Source organism: Macaca nemestrina, chromosome 4 (genome assembly GCF_043159975.1).
Source record: "Macaca nemestrina isolate mMacNem1 chromosome 4, mMacNem.hap1, whole genome shotgun sequence".
NCBI lineage: Eukaryota > Metazoa > Chordata > Mammalia > Primates > Cercopithecidae > Macaca > Macaca nemestrina.
Genome location: NC_092128.1, coordinates 188657116 through 188681437, shown reverse-complemented (window position 1 = coordinate 188681437; position 24322 = coordinate 188657116). Strand labels below are relative to the sequence as shown.

At 42.8% G+C, this 24322-nt stretch overlaps 1 protein-coding gene across 45 annotated transcripts in view; it reads right to left on the bottom strand.

Annotated features, from left to right (window-relative positions):
• LOC105472489 (poly(rC) binding protein 3) overlaps positions 1–24322 on the bottom strand; it is a 286435-nt gene that overhangs the window by 132703 nt on the left and 129410 nt on the right. The window contains exons 1-4 of one of the 45 annotated variants that reach the window (XM_071095834.1): positions 10556–10633; positions 9573–9652; positions 9082–9213; positions 8788–8924 (exon numbers count right to left, since the gene is read on the bottom strand). The exons of 43 other annotated variants lie outside the window; for them this stretch is intronic. The gene's annotated coding sequence lies outside the window, so the exon portion shown is untranslated. Of the gene's footprint in view, positions 1–8787; positions 8925–9081; positions 9214–9572; positions 9653–10555; positions 10634–24322 lie in introns of those variants that run through there. One more of the 45 variants, XM_071095835.1, reaches the window with a different exon arrangement.

The following is a 24322-nucleotide window of genomic DNA, read 5'->3' as shown; positions in this document are numbered from 1 at the left end:
TCTATGGATCCATGCACTCGTCCATCCGTGCATTCACTCTCTTTACGGATCCATGCACTCATCCATCCATGCATTCACTCTCTGTGGATCCATGCACTCGTCCATCCATGCATTCACTCTCTCTATGGATCCATGCACTTGTCTATCCATGTATTCACTTCCTGTGGATCAATGCATTCATCCATCCATGCATTCACTCTCTGTGGATCCATGCATTCACCCATCCATGCATTCATCCACTCATGCACACATTCACTTTCTCTATGGATCCATGCATCCATCCATCCATGCATTCACATTCACTTTCTCTACAGATCCATGCATCCGTCCATCCACATATTCACTCTCTCTGTAGGCCCACACCATCTGAGAGTGTTTACCAGACACCATACTCTTTCACCCCAAATACTGTACCATGTGTTTCCCCAAAACAACGTACAGATAACCACAGTACAATGATCAAAATCAGAACATGAGCACTGAGCCGGTACTGTCACCTAATTCTCTGCTGATTCTCCATGCTCTGTCCCCAGACACATTACAAATTCATTGATTAAGCCCTCATATTTAAACTTTACATAAAAATAACACAAGCGGGCCTTCAAGAGCTATGTAATTAGAAATGCTATTATAAATCATGCTTCCATTCCAAGAGGTTTGGGAAACAAATTTCACACAATTCAAACCCCATATAAAGTTTTTTAAAAGACAAAAGAAAATAAGAAACTAAGTATCATCTTTACTGACAATAAACACACTATAAAAACATGCTAACGAAAAACACAAAAACCATAATCTAGTATTTTTTTAATAGGCTAAAAGGCATTAATGGTGCAAAAGTTGAAAAAATACAAATCAGAATTAGAAAAACTAAAAAACTGAGGTCACAGAACTACAAAATACGTGGGAATAGAAAGAAAAATATTTAAAAAATAAAGATGAAATCAGAAGACACAAAAAAACCAAATAAACACAACAGACAAAAAATACAAAACTTTAAAAAATTTTTTAAAAAGCAATGAAAAGAATTCAAGAGAAGTGATACACACAGAAGACAGACAAGGAAGTGCAAATACATGTGAACAGCATCCCAAAGAGGAAACTGAGGCAGGAGACACAGCAAAATCTCCCAACCAAACTGTAAAAAGCTCTTCCTAAATGAAAATAAAAATAGTTAAAACTAAGTGCAGGTTGGATTTAATTTTCTAACACTTTACTTATGATTGCACATCTGTTTCCTGAGGGTACAGTTACCTATACATTTTTTTTTTAACAATTCTTGCACAATTTCTACATGACAATATTGCTGAGCTCATCAGACAATCTGGAGAACTTTTGTTGTTTCTTCACTCCAGGATGGTTTACAGACCTCACACATCACCCTTCTTTGGGACACGCTGAAACGCACCTGCAGAGGGGATCGCCAGGTGGTGTGAGTGCAGCCCTCTGAATGGGTTTTCAGCCACTCTCACAATTACAGGTCTTTTCAGACTTGTCACATACATTGAGGCAGTTTTGTTGATTTACATCTTTGTAGAAAACTGTTCACTCAGATTTCCAAATTTCTTTGCACAGAGGCTGTAAACAGCAGTCTCTTAGAGTGTTAACAGCTTCCTACATGCAGTGCTATTTTCCTGTTTCCCAAGTTTTAAGGTTTTACACCTTCTCTTTCTTGATCAAAGTGGCTAATAGTTTAAGTATTTTATTGATTCTTTTTCAGAATTTATTGCACCAAGCAATAAGTTTCCATGCTCTACCATATTAACCTCTACTTTTATCTTCATTCATTTTTCCTACTTCGTCTTGAACTGGTTTTAACTCTTTCTCTAATCTTTAGAGTCACATGGCCAGTTCATTCATTGTAAACGTTTCTGGTTTTCCAACATTTTCTTCTGAGAATTGCTTTTGTGACATCCCTCATGTTTGACATGCAATGTTCTCTCATTTTCATTACTTTTTAAACAGTATGCTTTATTTAAAGGCATTCCAAAATTCCCAAGTATATAATGACGTCTGGGTTATTTTTGGCTATCATTTTGTGGTTTTTTTTTTTTTTCATTTTTACTGTACTTTATGATTTCCGCTTTTGAAAATTAAGATTTTCTATAAAATTGAATACATGGCAGAGATATTTGTGAATGGTCCTGGAGGGACAGAGAAGGTAAAGAAAAAAAGAAAAGAAAAGAAAGCAAAAAAAAAAAAAAAAAAGAAGAAGGAAAAAGAAGAAGACAAGCGTCCTCTGTGTCCCCTTCCAAAAAGAGAGTGGGTTACAAACGTTCTTCAAATTTCTCGTAAACATACGGACATTCTGGTCCCCTTGATTTGTCAATTGAAATTTCCCATTATGGTACTGAATTAATCCATCTCTTATTCTTAGAATTTCTTCCTACAGGCCGGGCACGGTGGCTCACGCCTGTAATCCCAGCACTTTGGGAGGCCGAGGCGGGCGGATCACGAGGTCAGGAGATCGAGACCATCCTGGCTAACACGGTGAAACTCCGTCTCTACTAAAAAAAAATACAAAAATTTAGCCGGGCGTGGCGGTAGGCGCCTATAGTCCCAGCTACTCGGGAGGCTGAGGCAGGAGAATGATGTGAACCTGGGAGGCGGAGCTTGCAGTGAGCTGAGATCCGGCCACCGCACGCCAGCCTGGGCGACAGAGCGAGACTCCGTCTCAAAAAAAAAAAAAAAAAAAAAAAAAAAGAATTTCTTCCTACATAAATTTCACAGCTATGTAATTATGTACATAAAAGTTCACGATGATCGTATTTTCTTAGAGGATTATAACTTACCAACATGAAGTATCTTTGTCCCATTTAATGCCTTTCATCTTTTTCATGAAAATGTCGTTGCTGGTCTGCTTTCTAGTGGCTAGCATTGCTCAGTGCCCTTCCCATTAACAAATTCTCTGTTTCTGACTCTTTTTTTTTTTTTTTTTTGGATGGTCTTGATCTTCTGACCTCGTGATCCGCCCGCCTCAGCCTCCCACAGCGCTGGGATTACAGGCGTCAGCTACCACACCTGACCTCTGGGTCATTTTTAAGACAATCTGAGGTCTGCCTCTTAGTAGAGAAATCTAACCCTGTATTTGAATGATCGTCTACATAATGTCTTGCCTTATATATTTTCTATGATTTCAAATGTTTTCCTTCTACTACACCTTTTGGTGAACTGATGAGGTTTTCTTTGCTCTGAAAGTTTTCCTGTTCAAGATGTGAAGTCATGCATCCGTCCCTATTCCTTGGGGGCTCCTATTTACTTATGTATGTTTAGAGACGGGGTCTCGCTCTGTCACCTGGGCTGGAGTGCAGAGGCACAGTCACGGCTTGCTACACCTCAAACTCCTAGACTCAAGCGATAATCCCACCTCAGCCTCTGGAGGAGCTGGGACCACATGCATGCACCACTACACCCAGCTAACTTGTAAATTCTCTGTAGAGCCAGGGTTCCTTGTAAATCATTAATCCATTTAAGCCTTCATTTCTACACTATGGAGGAGACTAGCATCTATAAATTCCCCCTGGGGGAAAAAAAAGAAAAACCCTGAAGTTTAGTAAGCTTTCATTTTTCTCCTTCTCATCATTATATATAGATACATATACTTGAGATTTTGATTTCAAATAGTATTTTAATTTGCATACCAATATACACCAACAGTGATTTAGACTAGTACGTGTTACTCTGGATACTTTCCTCACCATTATTTGTGGAATCAAAACTTGTTTTCTTTCATAGATAGTTGTCTTTTTCTTAGTTTTGTCAGGGTATTAGGGATAAGGCTGGTAACCTCTGAGTCCTTCACTATCTGAAGGCACTTTTCCTTTGCCCTTCAATTTGAATTCTAGTCTGTCTGTGTCTAAAATTCCAGGTTTGAAATCATTTTCCCGAGTATTTTGAAGATACTGTTCCAATTAAATCTAGAGTACAATTTCTCATTGAGAAGCCTGATGCCAATCACCTGCCAGAGCTTTGCAGAGGCTGACTATTGCCTCCCGTCTCCTCCTGCAGAGCCCCTGTGGAGTCTCTGCTGTCCACAGTGTCTGGAACTCCGAACTCGGTCCTCACAGGTCCTGGCAGCCGTGTTTTCCCCATGCCCACTCAACACTGGTCAGTCCTGTGATGCGCTCTGTGCTCGGGGAGATGATCTTCTAGGATGTCTCCATTGTCTTCCCCTCAATCTTCTCTCTTTCCTGGTCCTCAGACTCCTCTTAAACAGAATATGGAGCTTCTCAGTATCGCACTCAGCCTCAGCTTTTCCTCTCGCTCTCCTCGCCCGTCAGTCCTGGAGCTCTGCATCAGCGAGTCTTGGACTCGCTGGTCCTCAGTCTGCGCTCGGGAATAGCTCTCGGTCTTTGACGTCTGAGTGCAGTAACAGCTCTGGGTCTGCGTTCTCAATAGTCCGTGGCTATTCACTCTTCATGCTGCCCGTTCTGTGAGTCCTGCCTTCCTGGCTGTGCCATTTTGACCGTCCACTCTTCAAGGCCTTTGGTGCTCCCTTTGAAGGAGCCGTGTGTCTGACCTAGTCTCCATCCTGAAGGCGGCCCCATGTCTTCTTTCTGCCGTGCTCACTGCTGCTTTCTCCTGCTGCCAGTTTCCCTCCAGCGTGCTGTGGTTCCCAGCTTGTCGGCAGTTTTGCTTTGGAGAGGCTTGGTTTGCTCATCCTGGATACTGTTCCTGTCTACTTTCGTCAGCCTCGGGTATGGCAGCGGGGAGAGGGAGGGGTGTCTTTGGACTGCATGTGACAATCTTTAGTCTCCTGGAATTGGCTCCCTGTCCCTCTCTGGAGTTGGTTGCTGGCCCCAGCACACCTTCTGACTGCCTGGGCCCAAAGTCGGGGGGTTTGAGGGGGATACCTGACTCTGCTCCTCTGAGTTAGTGCTGCCAGCCAACCCTCTCCAACTCCCTGAGTCCACTAATCTGAGCTGAGCGTCCTAACTTCCACTCTTCTCTGCGTGTCTTCTGTGGTGTTTTGATTCCACAAACATTGCCTATTTCTATCTCTCTTTTTTTTTTTTGAGATGGAGTCTCGCTCTGTCGCCCAGGCTGTACTGCAGTGGACGGATCTCAGCTCACTGCAAGCTCCGCCTTTCGGGTTCACACCATTCTCCTGCCTCAGCCTCCCGAGTAGCTGGGACTATAGGCGCCACCACCTCGCCCGGCTAGTTTTTTGTATTTTTTTAGTAGAGACGGGGTTTCACCGGGTTAGCCAGGATGGTCTCCATCTCCTGACCTTGTGATCCGCCCGTCTCAGCCTCCCAAAGTGCTGGGATTACAGGCTTGAGCCACCGCGCCCGGCCGCCTGTTTCTATCTCTTAATAATCAATCAAGACATCTGGTCCTCTGACTGCAGTCATCCCTGTCTCCTAGAACATCATCAATTTCTGTTGTTGCTGGTGTTTTAAAATTTCTGTCTTTTCTAGAGATTCTGGTTCAGGGTGTCAGTAGATTACTGTTCTCTGGTGACCATCCTGTTACAATCACCAGAAGACCAACTTGTGCTGTCTTTTTTTAAAAAAGAAAACTCTACTTAGGTTTTCTTTCCACACACAATAGATAAGCTAACCTCTTATCCCAGAGGGGCTTCCTGGGAGGGCCCCCACCTTCTCTGCACCTTCATCACTGCCAGACGCTGGCATCGGTGGGCCAGCTGGACCCTCCACTGAGCCCGCCCCTCCTGGCATCCCAAGGCTGCCCCAGCGGTTCTCCTGCCCTTGCTGCAGCTCTGTGGGTTGCTGCAACCGGCACAGAAACAAGCTACTGTTTCTCCCACTTTCAAATAAAGGCTGGAAACATAATTTTTAAAGTTCTGGTTGGTAAGATTAACCTCAACACAGTAGTCTGGAGCCCCGGGCCTGGCCTCCAACTGCTTCACAGCCTGGCGCTGGGAAGGGTGGCCCTGCAGTGGCCTGGGCCAGGTAGGCTTGGAGTCAGCTTGCCTGAGGTCCCAGCACAGAGAAGACGGGAGAAGCAGGACTCACACCCAAGCGACTGAAGCAAGGAAAGGAAAGGCTGTCAGCCTGAGGGCGGGCACTGCCCTAGGATGGGGACTGGGCATGAGGCTCCTGAGTGCAGCCCAGGGCTGGAAATGAACTGCATCCTCGCTTTCAGGAGCAGGACCTAACTATGTAGTTGCTTTATGTTTATTTAAGCCTTACCCTGCAATTTCTCTGTTGTCTGTAATTACCCTGAGCCACGACCTAACACTTGCTGTGCAGTTAGTCAAGCGGTTGACAGTTACCAAGGAAACCAAGTAGTACTATTCTCTAAGTTGAAGAGGTAGTTGTATTTTAAAAATTTTTCTTAGTTGTATTCTACTTTGATAGAGATTGACTTATGATTGCCACCAACTGGAAAAAGAAAGTTGTTGGCGGCCACATGCCTTCCGGCTGTTGCACACCTCCCTCCCGAGCTTCTCTCCTTCCCTAGCCCAGATCATGCCACGAGACAATTGTCTCCTCTCTGCCTTCGTATCTGGCTCCCCGCTTGCTTCCTTGTCCTTGCTTGACAAAAGTCACACCCTATTAAAGTCTCACTCTCTGCCAATTCCGTGCCTAGCCTCTGGAGCTGCACACAACTGGAGGAGAACACAAATGGTTCGGTGTATGCCAGACCAGACCACAGGAAGGCCACACACACCAGTGACAACACCCACTTCCTGGCCTGGCCATGCTCCCAGCCTTCCAAATTCTACTGCACGCACCTGACACTGAACCATATGAAACTGCCTTTTATCGTACGTCAAAAACATATAAATATGCATATCTCATACCGATTCCTGTCTTCAAACCTCCCCCTTCCCATGCTGGGCTGACGACCAACACAGCCTTGTTGTGAGGGGCTTCCTGGGATGGACCCCACCATCTCTGCACCTTCACCACTCCAAGATGCTGGCCTCGGTGGGTTGGCCAGCCCCTCTACTGAGCCTACCCCCGTCTGGGCATCCCAAGGCTGCCCCAGTGGTTCTCCTGCCCTTGGGAGAGCTCTGCTGGTTGCTGTGACCTGCACAGAAACAACCTACTGTTTCTTCCACTATTTCTTCCAAGTAAAACTGTGGCTTCCTTTTCCCCTACTACTCTCTTTTCCTTTGTAGTAAAACTCTTCAAAACTCCACCTTGCTGCCCCAGCCCTTCTGCTGTCCTTCTCCGTCTCCAGAGCACCCCGCTTTTGCTTTTGTTGCCTGCCAAGTCTAAAACTGCTCAAGACCCCCAAGGACCTGTGTGAGCACTGGTGTCTCATTCCTGGCTCTCCCCTTACCCGACCTGTCCCCAGGATTGAGACTCTCTGTCCTCTGTGATGAGGCAATGCCCTCAGCTTTTGTGTCTCCTGGGTCCCTCGCTGGTCCCTTAGGCTCAGACTCTGCTTGTTCCTCTGGTGCATCCCAGCCTGCCAAGGGAGGGGTGCCCCAGGCCTCGGTCCTCGCTCCTCTTCTCTCCGCAGACGGCCCCTGGACCACCCATGCCATTTCCTAGCATAAAACATCATGGAGGGACCAATCAGGCACAAGTCCACCTCTCCTGCGTCTCTCTGTCCAACTGTGTGCTCACTGCTCTGCCTGAATGGCACAGCGCCTCACCTTGGCTGCCTTCGTCGCAAGTGCTGGACACAACTCCGTCCCTCCTGCCAATCGGGCCTAGAGCCCCTCAGTCACCTCAACTCCCTCGTCCCACAGGTCACTTCCACTCCGTTTGAAGGTCCTACCTGCAAACTGATCCCGAATCTGACCCTCTCATGGTGTCCTTGGGACCACCTCTCACCTGGGTCCAGGTAGAGCCTCCTCGCTGGTCTCTGCTTCCCCGCTGGATCCCCTGAGAGACTATTCTTTTTTGTTTTTTTTTTTTTTTTGAGACGGAGTCTTGCTCAGTCACCCAGGCTGGAGTGCAGTGGCCGGATCTCAGCTCACTGCAAGCTCTGCCTCCCGGGTTCACGCCATTCTCCTGCCTCAGTCTCCCGAGTAGCTGGGACTACAGGCGCCTGCTACCACACCCGGCTACATTTTTTGTATTTTTAGTAGAGACAGGGTTTCACTGTGTTAGCCAGGATGGTCTTGATCTCCTGACCTCGTGATCTACCTGTGTTGGCCTCCCAAAGTGCTGGGATTACAGGCATGAGCCACCGCGCCTGGCCGACAGACTACTCTTTACCCAGACACCAGAGCAATTTGGCGAGAACCTAACTCGGCTCAGGTCCCTCCCCTGCTCAAGACAAGAAGCAATGGCTCCCACTCAGAGCAAAAGCTCTTAGGACGCCAGGGGGCCACAAATGACCTGCTCTTCACCTCCTGGAACTCATCCCCTGAAGCTCTTCTCTTCCTTACTCGCTCTACTCTGGCCACACTGGCCCCGGGTTGTTCTCCACCTTAAAGCCTTCATGCTGGGGGCTCCTCTGCCCAGACTGCTCCTTATCCATGGCTCACACCCTCATCTTTCCTTTAACATCACCTTCTCAATGAGGCCAACCCTGACGGCCCTATTGAACACTGGCAACCGCCAACTGCATGTATGCATGCACACACGTGTACACATACACACATGAAAAGACACGATCACAAACACATATGCACACACTCGTGCACTCATAGGCACACAAGCACACGTACACATGCACCCACTCATGCACACATGCACAACTCACATGCACACACCCTCACACACATGCAGGTACACTACGTGCACAATCACACACGTGCATGCACTCACACACACGTGCACACACTACGTATGCACAAACATGCGTGCACACTTGCATGTGCAGACACATGCACCCGCACATGTGCACACACTCACTCACTCCTGGCCTCTGCTTTGTGCCCCATCCTTGATCTGCTGAGCATGCCATCTCCTTTTCTCAGGTATGAAGCACACACAGGACGGCCAGCTCTGGGGACACAGCCATTTGTGTGCGCTCACGGAGAATGTGTTCCAAGCCTAGGACAGAGCCGGGCACAGAGCATGTATTTAGTTACCGTTGGCTGAATAAGTCTGTTGGATCTGGAAAGCAATTCAATTCTTCCGACCTCATTTAGAATTATTCCTAAAACCATTTCTAACTGAAACGTGTCATTAGCTCCACTGTGTTTCTAACCTGAGGAGAACTGCCCTGTGACTGGCGAGTCATTCACATTCTGCAGAGATGAAAAGTTTACAGTCACCACATACTCCAGATCATGTTGTTTAAGAAATACAACACCTTTTTCTCATTCCACTACAAATTACCCTGTAAAAGGAAATAGACAAGAAGCAGGTCAGCATGAGAGGCTGTTAGCATCGCCTCTGCAGGGGCCCTCTTGGCGGCCCATAGTGAGTGAGGTCAGTGGGAGTAGGTGCAGTTCAGGGTTAAGAACCTCGAGAGAACGGTCAAGCAAAGGGAGCAACCGGAAGTCAGGATCGGCCCCATGGGGTGGGAAAAAAGGGGGCGGGGTGTGGGCTGAGGTAGGTCAGCCGACAGCACTGAGGTCAGGGACGGGCAGGCATGGGGGCGAAGCTGGGAAGGGCAGGCAGGGTCACAGGTGAGCCATCATCTGGAACAGGACGGGGCCGGGCAGGCAGGTCACCAGCAGGGGTAGACGAGAGTACCTGGGAGTGTCTCCTTCTCCCGGCCTGGGGCCGCCTGTCCTGCCAGCCCACCTGCTCCCCGAGGGTGAGACACTGTCCATCTACCAAAAAGCAAGGGAGAAGCGTCACGTTACCTGACGAACTTGGCAGGGCCGATGCCAGGCACACCGCCCACACCTCGCGTGATCCTCCCCACCCCTCACCCGTTTGACTGTGGGGGGTTCACGGGACACCCTGTTACTTGAATTCAGTACTGCATCCTCCAGCAATGGTCAGACACGATTCTACAGGTCACAGCAGGTCACGGTAAGGAGACACCAGCTATTCCTGGCTAAGCCCTCCTGTCAACTCCTGACAACTGGTGCCCACCCTGCAACTGTAGGTGCCCCCACCTTCCCCCGTAGGTCTCCCCACTCTCTCCCCGCCTTTGCTATAGTCTGCTAAAAAGTTACCCTTTACATGCAGGTAGCATTACCTGAGCTATACTGCAAAGCCTCATCTCTAGCAAAGCTTTCAGCTTTTCCTGTTGCAACAGTCCACATCCTCAGTTATAGCAGAAATACATTTTTAAAAATCTAGTAACACATTTGTGAAGCGTCCAAGGTGCCTGGCATGCTGCAGACCCCAACCAAACTCTACCATCTAATGGAGCCAAGTGATGGAGATGCAAGGCCCTACCCTGTGGACAGCCATTAGCCCTAGCCTGGGATGTCCCCCACTGCTGTGTGGACAGGAATGCCAGTGCCCACCAGTGCCCAAGCAGGGGGACTCACTTTGTTCCCTGGAGGCCCCTCTATAGAATTTAGGCAGCAAGGAAACACTTCCAAAAAATTCGGATGAGGCCAGGCAGAGTGGCTCACACCTGTAATCCCAGCACTGTGGGGGGCCAGGGCAGAAGGATCACTTGAGTCATGGCTGGTCTAGAATTTGAGACCAGCACAAGCAACAGAGGGAGACCTAGTCTCCATTTAAAAAAAAAAATAGCCAGGTGTGGTGACACGCACCTGTAGTCCCAGCTACTCGGGAGGCTGGGGTGAAAGGATCACTTGGGCCCAGGAGGTTGAGGCTGCAGCGAGCTATGATCACGTCATTGCACTCCAGCCTGGGCAACAGAGCAAGACCCTGTCTCAAACAAAACGAAACTCAGATGAAACGTCAAGATCCAGCTGTTATCCTAATGAATTACATTCCAGAAATAGGCACTGATTATGAACACATGCAAAATCTTAAAAAGGAGGCGAAACTATTTTCAAGCATTTTATGATTTCCAAGAACATTCAGGTTTATTACAATATACCTAGTATTTACCAGATTAAAAAGCAGGCACTATTATCATGATTTTTGTAGATGAGGATCAGGGTCAGAGAAGGAAGCAGTTGGGATGGATCAACAGCTGGAAATCCTTTGTGCAGAGTTGCAGCACAGGCCCTTTCCATCCCAGCAGGCTGCATGCCACTAGGGGACCCATGGACTCTCGTGGAAGGAGGCAGGAGACAGGTTCTAACAATTCCTTCAGAGGGTGTGGGTGAATTCAGGACACATTGCTATTTAGAGCATTTAAATGACTATTATTCTGTGTTCCTAGGAGCAATCATGGTACCAGAACATTCCTGCTCTGCAGGCACCCCCAAGTTGCGGGTGAATTACTTCACATCATGTCTCAGGTTTCCCAATTATTAAACAACAGGAACATACCATAAGTTGGAATGAACGTAGCAATATATGTAAATTCTCTTATTAACAATAATAACTCTCAAAATTCTTTGTGGCTTAGGGTGGTTTTCGTAACTCTTCAAAATGATACTTAAGGCCTATAATCCCAGCACTTTGGGAGGCCAAAGTGGGCAGATCACCTGAGATCAGGAGTTCAAGACCAGCAACGTGATGAAACCCCGTCTCTACTAAAAATACAAAAATTAGCCGGGCATGTTGGTGGGTGCCTGTAGTCCCAGCTACTCAGGAGGCTGAGGCAGAAGAATTGCTTGAACCCAGGAGGCGGAGGCTGCAGTGAGCTGAGATTGTGCCATTGCACTCCAGCCTGGGTGACAAGAGCAAAACTCCATTTCCCAAAAAAAAAAAAAAAAAGATACTTAAATATAAGGAGTAAAAATGTCAACAATGGAAAACAAGACTCTCTCCTGTTATGCAGAGCTCACTGTCACTATTAACATTCCCTGGTGGTCCATTCAGGAATTTTCTACACAGGTAGGAGCAAAATGTTCATGCCTGGCATGTTATTCTTTACAATCAAAACACCTTAAAATTTTTTTGAATCAGCACATTCAGAGCTACCTTGGCACAAAAAGTGAAATATTGTACACTTTTTATTTCGGAGATGTTAGCCTGAATCTTCTCCACACTGGACTCTGCAAATTACATCCCCATCAAGGTAGACAAGGGGCTCTTTCACACCACTGCTTACACTATTCACTCTCCAATGTTTTAGCCTTTGACAAACTGAAAAGAAAAAATGTTACCTCATCATTTTAATGTTTTAAAACTATAAAACAGGAACCATTTTTAGTGAGTCTGAGTTCTTCTCTATGCTCACTGAACTCCGTGCTTTGTGTGCTTCCCGGCCTGGTCCGGGAAGCAGAATAACTGATGGCTCCCCAAGGGGGAGGAGGAAACCGCCATCTTCACACCCTCGCCACTGCTGGAGGGAGTAGGTTATCCAGCTGGTTTTGGTTCTTTTACTGGTAATCACTGAACGATGTCCTGAAACCCCTACTTGCTCATTAGTTGGCCCCAAGAGCACAAGGCTATCTTTCCGACCCTGGCCTCTGCAGCTGAGGCCGTGCACTGACCTCCTCCATCACCATGGCTACCTTGTGAAGCTTGCAACGTTAAAACCCTGTCCCCACCCTGACTTCTCACTCCACTGTGCACTGTGCCTCTGGGAGGCCACTGCCACTCTCTGTGACCTTCCCCCATTCTCCATTCCTCTTTTGGCATCTGGTTCTATCTCCAGGAGCTCTTTCAACAATGCTTGTGAGAATCACTTTTCCCAAGTTCTTATAGGTTGAAAATGTACTATTGAGAATATCATTTCTTTCTCTAAAGATTTTTGTATACTTTGCTACACTTTTTTCTACCATGAAAATTGTGGCAAAAACAACTCCGACCAGCCTGATCATCCCTTATACATAACACAGACATCAACAGAAAAACAGCTGAAAACCAAGGAAAGCCCTTCATGAAAGAGGAGCTCCAAAAGGCCAATCGCACATGGAAAGACGCTCAGCCTCATTAGTGACGGATTGCAAATTAAGATTTACAAATTAAAACCAAAACCATATTGCTGAAATTTTACTCCATATAGTTTATTTAATATATTTTTGGGCAAAAATGTCATTATCTGGGCAAGAAAGGCAGAAGATGCTGCTGTCCAAAACTTGGTATGGCTTTTGAAGAGCAATTATGGAGGAAAGTGGTTGCCTGAACGGCCATTATATGAGATCAGTCTGTATTTTACTAGTGGGAGTACAAACTAGAAGAGAAAGCCAGAATGGCATCAGTCAGTAAAGCTGAAGCTCCACATAACCTGCGACACAGCAGTTCCGCTCAGCGACACGTCACAGAGAAGTGTGTGCTGCGCCCACCACAAGCTTGTGCCAGATGCTGGCTGGGCTCCTCGGAGGGCAATGGACCATTTTAAAATCTGGTTGCTTTTAAGATTTTTTTTGTCTTTGGTTTGCAACAAATAATGATATGCCCAGATGTGAAAAGTTTGCTTTGCTTGTTTGCTTGCTTTTTTTAGTTGTCCTTTCAGGGTAGGCTGTTTCATGAATTTGAATATAAATGTCTTTTGATGCTTTAGGAAAATCACTGGTCTTTATCTCTTCAAATATTTTTCTGATCCCCTGCTTCCTAGGATGCTCATTACATGACACTTGACCACTGACTCCATCCTATAGGCCTCTTGCACTCTACCTTGAATGACTCCATCCTTTTTTCTGTTGTGCTTCAACACGGACTGACTGCACTGAACTGCCTCCCAATGCACTGTGCCTGTTTTCTGCTGTGTTCAGTCTTCTGTTAGACACGTCCAGTAAATTATTAATTTCAGCTCCTATATTTTTCAATTCTAAAATGTCCATTTCTTTTTATAGATTATTGCACTTGAAATTCTCCATCTTTTCATACATTTTTCTGTCTATTTCTCTTTTTAAAAAAACATACTAATCTTAGTTATTTCAAAGTTCTTATCTGGTAATGCAATTATATAAATCATCTCTGGGTCTATGTGTCATGTTTTTATCTCTTGTCTTTCACTTACTGTTCTTGTTTTAGCATGCTTCAAATTTTTTTACTGAGTAGTGAACATCATGGTTAAAAAATAATTGAGACTATGGACAATGTTATCTTGCTCCAAAAAGGAATGCTGCTTTCTTTTGGGGGAAAAAAAATCAGCTTTGAGATATACAATGGAATACTGAATGAACTACTGATACATATAATGGCATTGAGGAATCTTGAGAGTTATGATGAGTAAGAATAGCCAGACCAAAAATCCTAAGTATATATATTGTGCATTTCCATTTATAAAAACTTTCAGTGAAAGTAAATTCTGTAGCATCAGAAGGCAAGTAAGTGGTTGCCAGGGAACTGACATATAATAAAATGTACATGTTGTAAATATGCAAATTGAAATGTTTTAACATATGTACACACCTTCATTCAGTATTCCATTATATAGATGTACAACAATTTGTATAGCCATTCATGTATGGATGGACATTTGCAATATGAACAAATTGCTACAAATGTTCCTGTTCAAAGTTGTATGGAAATATGCTTTCATTACTTTTGGGTAAATACGTTATAGTGGGATGTTGGTAGGTACATATTTAATAAGCTCTTGGTTTGATTGCCAAAATGTTTCCAAAGTAACTGTACCATTCCCCATTCCCACCAACAGTATATGAAAGATGCTTCCCATCCTTGCCCATACTTAGTATGATCAGTTACACCAAGTGGCTTTTCACCGTGGTTCTCATTCACATTTCATTGAAGACAATGATGCTGAGCATCTGTTCATGTATTTATGCGCCAGTCACATGTCTTTCTTTGTGAAATGGATTTTCAAATCTTTCAGTCATTTTTATTTGTTCTTTATTTCCTTAGTACTGCATTTTAAGAGTTCTTTACACATTTGAGATACATTAGTTATGTGATTTGCAAACGTTTTTCCTGGTCTGTGGCTTATTTTTCCATTCTCTTATCCATGTAAGAGAATGTAGTGAATTTTTATAATATTATGTTGAGCCTGATAATCCATTTTGAATATAGGTTGGACTTTCTCATACCAGGAGCACGGCTTGGTCATCCTTGACAAACTTTCCAGTTCTCTACCTCCTCCCAGGTCCTCAAGGTGATTGATCAGATATCTGCCTCACACCATAGCCTCCTGGTGATCACCTTCCTGTGGGACAGCTAGACACAACCTAGTTGATTCCCCCACTTACCCCCACAGCCCAAATGACTGCCCAGATATACCCCACTGACACCTTCTCAGTCAGTGTGATCCCACGGACCTTGTGGCTGCTTGATCGAAACCCACCAACTAAAATTCCCTGCAGGAGAAACCAGCTTGAGTAATGTCCTAGACTCCAATAAAACTGTTGGCCCATCAGTCCCTGGCTCTGTCTCTCTCTCTTGCTCCCCACCTGTTGGTTGAATGCACGTGTCCCACATGGCTTCCCCCTGCCTACTGGCCCTGCATGGCTGTCTTATTCTCTCTGGCATCATATTACACAATACAAATGCTTCCATTGCTCCATGCTCTGCTGTGCTGTCTCCTGTGTGTTTCACCTGAGCCACATACCCAGACCCAACTCTCCTGTCCTGATCAGGCCTCTCCTAGAGAGTGGCTACCCTGGTAAGAATAAACTAAACACAGTCAAACAAGGGCCGCAAGGACATCAGCCAGTATAAACAAGTTGTGTGTGAAAGGGACACCTCATCACAGGTTGGACCAGGTGCCTAAGTAGGCATTAGACCACCTGCCAGGATCAAGAAGAACCCCATTAAAGCACACTGTAAACATTTATGATCCTGGAGCCCCATCAGATCATTGCTAGAATGTATCACCTCTTTCCAGAGAGAGACTTCAATACCAAATCAGAGGGAAAAAAATCACAACACTGTATCTTGAAGAGCAGAAAATTTTTAATTTTATGAAGTCCAATTTATAAATTTGTATATTTTAGGAATAATGCTTTTAAAGTCATAACTAGGAAAACATTGCCTAATGCAAGATCATATGGTCATAAAGAATGCCTCATCTTTTCTCCAAGAAATTATATATTTTTGAGTTTTAGAGATCGAGATTCCTGATCTACTGTAATTTTTATAAATGATAAGAAGTATAGGATTTTTTTTTCACCTGGATATACAATTATTCCAGGACCATTTGTTTAAAAAGCTATGCCTTTTCCCACTAAATTGCCTGGGCACTACTGTTGAAAATTAATTGACCATGTATGTGTAGTAGACCTATTTCTGGACTTTCTATTCTGATCCACTGATCTACTTGTCTATCTTAACAGCAATACCACACTGCATTGATTATTGCAGCCTATAATAAATCATAAAACCAAGTATTGTTATAGTCAAATGTCTATAAAAAGCCTTCTGGGACTTTGATTGGGAGTTCATTGATTCTATTGATCAATTTGGGGAGAATTAACATCTTAACAACATTGAGTCATCTTAACAACGAACATGGTATATCACTCAACGTATTTGTCTTTAACAATTTCTGTTGGCAATTTTTTGTACTTTTCTGTGTTCAAGTGTTGAATATCTCTTGTCCAACTTAGATTTCTAATGTTATTAAAAATAGTATTTTTTCATGGAGAGGAGCTTCAAGATGGCTGACGAGATGCAATTTATGCCACCTCCTCCACTTTGAAGAAACAAAAGAATGTATAGTCACATTTTGAATATATTATCCAAGAGAGAATGTGAATTCAACAGAGAAGTAACAGGAAATACAAAAAGTGAGTTAAGGAAAAGGAAGAGGGGGAGCCTGCCTGGCTGGGATTGGTCAGGAGCCAAGAGTGACTTCCCAATACAAAGAAAGGCTGAATGAGAAACTTCCAGTGGCCCACATCCCTACCATGGAATCATGTAATTCTGGCCATGGGAGACTCCCTGAACCTTCCCCAGTCCTGAAAATAACACCAGGAGCTGCCAGGAGACCGTGGGACAGAGCTGCTCCAGGGAGGGGGCTCATGCTGGGTCCCACGACTCCCTGAGACCTAAGTGGCTACAGCAAGGCACCATTTTCAAACCTAACCTTTGCCAGACTGCATGATGTCCTAGGGCCCAACAGGGCTGCTACTGAGGCATTACGGAAACTCAGGCTGTCGCTGCTGGGACTGGGGAACAAGCCGGGAGTGTTCCTACAGCTGAGGATAAGAACCAAGTGAGGCACAGCCTACTGCCACCAGGGCTGGGGGACAAGCCCTGTGGGGACTGGGCGCTGAGAGGGGTGTGCATTCCCTATCCATCAACCCAGACTTTGGCCACTGAGGATGGACCCACCTGCTCCAGTGACAGGGCCTCAGTGCAGCTGCTCCCACTCTTCACCCAGCACTCCACCTGGGGCCTGAAGATTGACCCACCCCCGCCAACCAAAGCTGGTATCTGCCCTCACTACTGGGGGGTCTTGAGCACAAGCCCATCCAGCACAATTTCACCCTCTTCCCCTATTCCAAGACAGAGCATGTAGCCCAGGGTCCTGGGCATTGCCCAACCCAATCCACCATTGTGGGTGCCTCAGCACTCCTTCCTGGGGCCTGAGTTTGGGTCTCATCTCCCAGTTGCTATCACCTCAGCTGGCACCTACGTGCAAGCACCACCTGTGGGTCTGGAGACTGGCCCTCCCTGCTCATCACAGCCACCACCAACATAAATGTACATTGCCTAGGACCCAGAGTATCATCCCACCACTGCTATTGTCATCGCCCATGCCAGTTTCCCAGGGGCCCAAGAACCCACCCACCAGCTTGGTCCACTGCTGCTATTACGAGGATCCAAGGAAGACACGTGGAGGCCCAATAATCGGTCTACTGGTAACCACTAGCACAGGTGCCAGGATATGCCACCCTGGGACAAAAAGATGGGCACGCTCAATCCAATGCTGCCTCTAGTGGGGCCTTAAGTCTGGCTCGCCTGGCATCCCAGTCCCCAGCACAACTTCAGCACAGCCTCCACTACTAACTGCACCCTAACCTACTGAGGAAATCACAGACACCACTAATGCTGTTGACAGACAAAGATATCATACAGAGACTTCCCTACTGCATGCACCCAGAGTAAAACCCAGAATATCCCAACCAACACGATAGATTCACCTTCAGGAAAAAGTCCTCCCTATGAAATGAATTCAAAAATAGGAAGACGCAACTGTTATACCAGAAGTGCAGACATCAAAGTATGAGCACAAGAAACATGAGAAAGAAAAAAAAAAAAAAAAGACCCTCCCCAAAGGAACACAATAATTATCCATCAATAAGAGATCTTAATCAAAAACAAATATTTGAAATCCCAAATAAAGAATTCAAAATATTGATTTTAAGGAAGCGCAGTGAGATACAAGAGAATTCTGAAAAATAATACAAAGAAATCAGAAAAAGAATTCACGATATAAAAAGGAAATTTACGAAAGAGACAGATACTTTTAAAAAAACCCAGAAATTCTAGAACTGAAGATTCATTAAAGGAGATACAGAATACATTTGAAAGTGGCAACAACAAACTAAATCAGGCAGAAGAAAGAATCTCCGTACTTGAAGACAAGTCTTTGGAAATAATCCAGTCAGATAAAAATAAAGATAAAAAATAATACGGAAATCCTTCATGACATTTGGAACAACATAAAGTGATAGAATATTCTAATTATCAGTATCCCCAAGGGCGAAGAGACAAAGGAGGGCCTAGAAAACCTATTTAACGAAATAATAGATGAAAACTTTCCACGTCTAGCAGAAGATTTAGACATTCAGATAAAGAATGTTCAGTGATTCCCAGGCAGACACAATGCAAAAAGGCCTTCTCTATGGCATATTATGTCAGAATCTCTAAAGCCAAAGATAAACAGTAAATCCTAAAAACATCAAGAGAAAAGCATCTAGTCATCTATAAAAGAAATCCCTTCAGACTGACAGCAAATTTCTGGGCAGAATTCTTACAGGCCAGAAGACAATGGGACGATATACTCAAAGTATTGGGCAAAAAAAAACAAAAAACAAAAAAACCTGCCATCCAAGAAGACTATATTCAGCAAAACTATGCTTTGTAAATAAAGTTCTTTCAAGACAAGCAAAGGCTGAGGGAATCTGTTACCATTACATCATCCCTACATGAAATGCTCAAGGGAGTCCTAAACCTGGAAACACAAAGATGACATTTACCAACATGAAAATACATGAAACCATAAAACTCAGTAGTAAAGCATCACACAAAGAAGGAAGAGAAATGACTTAAATGGTACCACTAGAAAAATCCACCAAATTAATAAGAGAAAAAGAAACAAAGAATACATAAAACTAGAGAACAACTGTACGACAGAAACAAACCTGTCACATAATCATCTCGAATGCAAACAGGTTAAATGCCCAGAAACAGAATGGCTGAATATATTTTAAAAACATGATCCAACTAAATGCTGCTTGTGAGAAACTAGCCTTGTTGGTAAAGACACATATGAACTGAAATTAAAGGGATGGAAAAATATATTTTGTACAAATTGGAAACCAAAAGTGACCAGAAACTACAGTTATATCAGATAAAATAGACTTTAAGTCAAGAAAGGTAAAAGATAAAGACAAAGAAAGTCATTAAATAATGATAACTGGATCAATCCAGGAAGAGGATATAACAATTCTAAATATATATGTATCCAACACCAGACCATCCAGATTCATAAAGCAAATATTACTAGATCTAAAGAGAGAGAGAGAGAGAGACTCAAGTACAAAAATAGTGGGGGACTTCAACATCCCACTCTCAGCATTAGACAGATCATCTAAAGAGAAAATCAACAAAGAAACATTAGATTTAAATTGGACGTCAGACCAAATGGATTTAACAGACATTTACAGAACCACTGTACCCAACAACTTCAGAATATTCATTTTCATCAGCACATGGAACATTCTCCAGGACAGACTATAAAACAAGCCTCAACAAATGTTTAAAAATTATATATCAAGTATCTTCTTAGACCACAACAGAATAAAACCAGAAATCAATACCAACAGGAACTTTGGAAACTACACAAACAGATGGAAATTCACTATGTTCCTGGGTCAATAAAGAAAAAATGAAAATCAAAAAAATCCTTGAAACAAATGAAAATGAAAACACAACATTTCAAAACCGTGTGATACAGCAAAAACAGAGCTAAGAGGGAATTTTATAGCAATAAATGCCTACCTGAAAAAAGCAGACAGCTTACAAACTAACAATCTAATAATCCATCTCAAGGAACTAGAAGTGCAAAAACAAATCGAACCCCAAATTAGCAGAAGAGAAGAAATAATAAAAATCAGAGCAGACTAAATGGCATACAGACCAGAAAAACAATACAAAGGATGAATGAAACAAAAACTTGATTTTTCAAAAAGATAAACAAAATTGATAAACCACTAGCTAGACTAACCAAGAAAAGAAGAAGGCTGGGCACAGTGGTTCATGCCTATAATCCCAGCATTTTGAGAGCTGCAGTGTGGGAAGACTGCTTGAGGCCAGGAGTTCAAGACCAGTGTGGGCAACATAGCAAGACCTTATCTCTAAAAAAAATTTTTTTAAGTTAGCCAAGAGTGGTGGTACCCATCTGTAGTCCTAGCTACTTGGGAAGCTGAGGCTGGTGGACTGCTTGACCCAGGGGTTTGAGGCTGCAGTGAGCTGTGATCATGCCACTGCACTCCAGCCTGGGCAACACAGTGAGACCCTGTTTCTAAAAAAATTTTTAAATGAAAAAAAGAAGAGAGAAGAACCAAAGAAAACAATATCAGAAGTGAATAAGGAGGCATTACAACTGATACCACAGAAATACAAAAGGTCATCGGAGACTACTATAAAAAAAAAACCTATATACTCACAAACTAGAAAACCTGGAAGAAATGGATAAACTGGAAATATACAACCTCCCAAGACTGAGTTAGGAGGAAATAAAAATCCTTAACAGACCAATAAGGAATAGTGAGACTGCATCAGTAGTAAAAGTCTCCCAATACAGAAAAGCCCAGGTCCAGATGAATTCACAGCAGAATTCTACTAAAACTATAAAGAACTAATACTAATCCTCCTGAAACTATTCCAAAATATCAAAGGGAAGGCAATTCTTCCTAATTCATTCTATGAGGCCAGCATTACCCTGATACCAAAACCAGACAAGACTACAACAAAATAAAACTACAGGCCAATATCCCTGTGTTCACACAGACACAATAATGCTCAACAAAATATTAGCAAACCAAATTCAACAGCACATCAGAAAAATAATACACCATAATCAAGTGAGATTTATACCAGGAATACAAGTATGGTTTAACATACGGAAATCAATAAACATGATATATCACATAACAGAGTGAGTGATAAAAACCATATGGCCATCTCAATAAATGCAAAAAAGCATTTGATAAAAGTCAACATCTCCTCATGATAAAAACTCTCGACAAACTAAGCATAGTGGTAACATACCTCAAAATAATGAAGCCATATATGACAAAGCCACAACCAACATAATACTATAAAAAAGCTGAAAGTGTTTTCTCTAAGAATTAGAAGAAGATAAGGTATGTACTTTCACCACTCCTATTCAACATAATACTGGAAGTCCTAGCCAGAGCAGCCAGGAAAGAGAAATAAATAAAAGGAAACCAAATAGAAAATGAGGAAGCCAAATTGTCCTTCTTTGCTGATGATATAATTTCATCCAGAAAAAACTGAAGACTCCACCAAAAAAACTTTTTTTTTTTTTTTTTTGAAATGGAGTCTTGCTCTGTCACCAGGCTGGAGTGCAGTGGTGCAATCTCGGCTCACAGGTTCAAGGGACTCTCCTGCCTCAGCCTCCCAAGTAGCTGGGATTATAGGTGTGCACCACCACACCCAGTTAATTTTTTTTTTTTTTTTTTTTTAGTAGAGACAGGGTTTCACCATGTTAGCCAGGATGGTCTCAATCTCTTAACCTTGTGATCCACCCACTTCAGCTTCCCAAAGTGCTGGCATTACAGGCGTGAGCCACCATGCCCAGCCCAATAAAACTTGTAGATGTGATAAATGAATTCAGTAAGTTACAGGATACAAAGTCAACATACAAAAAGCAGTAGCATTTCCATACACCAATAGTGATCTAGTCAAGAAAGACATCAAGAAGACAATCACATTTACAATAGCTACACAAAATACCTAGGAATAAATTTACCCAAGGAAACGAAAGATTTCTATAAGGAAAGCTACAAAGTGCTGATGAAAGAAACTGAAGATGACACAAATGGAAAAGCATCCCATGTTCATGGATAGGAAGAATTAGTATCATTAAAATGACCATATTGCCCAAAGCAATCTACAGATTCAATGCAAGCCCTATCAAAATACCGACCTCATTCACAGACTTAGAAAAAAAAATTCTAAAATTCATATGGAACCAAAAAACAGCACAAAGAGCTAAAGCAATCCTGAGCAAAAAGAACAAAGCTGGAGGCATTACAGTATCTGACTTCAAAATATATAACGAGGGTACAGTAACCAGAACAGTATTGTACTTATATAAAAATAGACACAGAGATCAATGGAGCAGAATAGAGAACCCAGAAATAAAACCACAAAGTTTCTGGTTTAATAGTCCCATTAAAAAGTGAACAAAGGACATGAACAGACATTTCTTAAAAGAAGACACACAAACAGCCAACAAGTATGTGAAAAAATGTTCAACATAATCTTCAACAAAGCTGACAAGAACTTACACTGGGGGAAAAGGACACCCTCTTCAATAAATGGTGGTGGAAAAAATTGGATAGCCACATGCAGAAGAATGAAATTAGACCTTATCTACCACCATACACAAAAGTCAATTCACAATGGATTAAATACTTAAAATGTAAGACCTGAAACTATAAAAATACTTAAATGTAAGACCTGAAACTATAAAAATACTAGAAGAAAACCTAGGGAAAACTCTCCTGGACATTGGTTGAGGCAAAGAATTTATGACTAAGACCTCAAAAGCATAGGCAACAAAAGCAAAAATAGACAAATGAAACTATATTAAATTAAAAAGCTTCTGCACAGCAAAGAAAACAATCAGCAGAGTGAAAAGACAACCATTGAATAGGGAGAAAATATTTACAAATTATTCTTGTGACAGAGAATCAACTTCCAGAATATAAAAGGAACTCAAACAATCAAAAGGGAAAAAAACAAACAGTCTTATTAAAAAGTGAACAAAGGACCTGAACAGACATTTCTTAAAAGAAGACACACAAAGCAGCCAAGAAGTATGTGAAAAAATGTTCAACATAATTAATCACCAGAGAAATGCAAATCAAAACCACAATGAGATGTCATCTTGAACCATTCAGAATGGCTATTGTTAAAAATAGAATGGCCATTATCAAAAAATAACAGGTGTTGGTGAGGATGCAGGAAAAAGAAAATACTTACATATTATTGGTGGGAATGTAAACTAGTACAGCCAACACAGAAAACAGTACAGAGATTTTTCAAAAAAAACAAAAATAAAATTACCATTCAATCAAGCAATCCCACTACTGGGTATCTACCCAGAGGAAACAAAATCCATATATCAAAGTAGTACCTGCACTCCCATGTTTATTGCAGTACTATTCACAACAACAAAGATATGGAATCAACCTAAGTATTGATCAAAGGATGAATGAATAAAGAAAATGTAGTATATATACACAAAGGAATACTATGCAGCCATAAAAAAAGAATAAAATCATGTCAGTTGCAGCAACATGGATGGAACTCAAAGTCATTACTCTTAAGTGAAATAAGCCAGGCACAAAAAGACAAATATCTTACATTCTCACTTATATGTGGAAGCTAAAAAATTTGATCACATGGAGGTACAAAATGGAAAGATAAATACTACAGACTAGGAAGGGTGAATGGGGGTTAGGGGAGAGGATGAAGAGGAAAAGAAGTGGGTTACGAACCTTCAGTAAGATAGAGGGAATAAATCTAATAATATCAGAGTAGGGTGAATGTATTTAACAAAACTATATTGTATTCAGGTGATGGACACCTTAAATATCCTGACTTGATTACTACACATCATACACATATAACGAAATTTCACATGTCCCATAAATTTGTATAATTAAATAGCTTAATGAATAAAAAACGAATAATTTACTTTAATATTTAATTATTTGCTGCTAGTATGCAGATATAAAATTGATTTTTGTATGCTGATCTTATATCCTGTAGCCTCGATAAACTTACTCATTAGTTCAGGAGCTTTGTTTTGATCCTGTAGGACGTTCTACAGGGCCAAACACGCCGAATGAGAGGAAAGACAGTTTTACTTCTTTTTCAATTCCAATGCCTCTTTCTTTCTTGCCTATTGAACTTGCTAGAACCTCCAGTAAAATACTGAATGGAAGAGGTGAAAACAGGTTTCCTTGCCTTACTACTCATCTTAGGGGAAAGTATTCAGTCTTGCACCATCAAATACGAGGTTAGCTCTAGATTTTTCATAAATGCCATGCATCTGAGTAAGTTTCCTT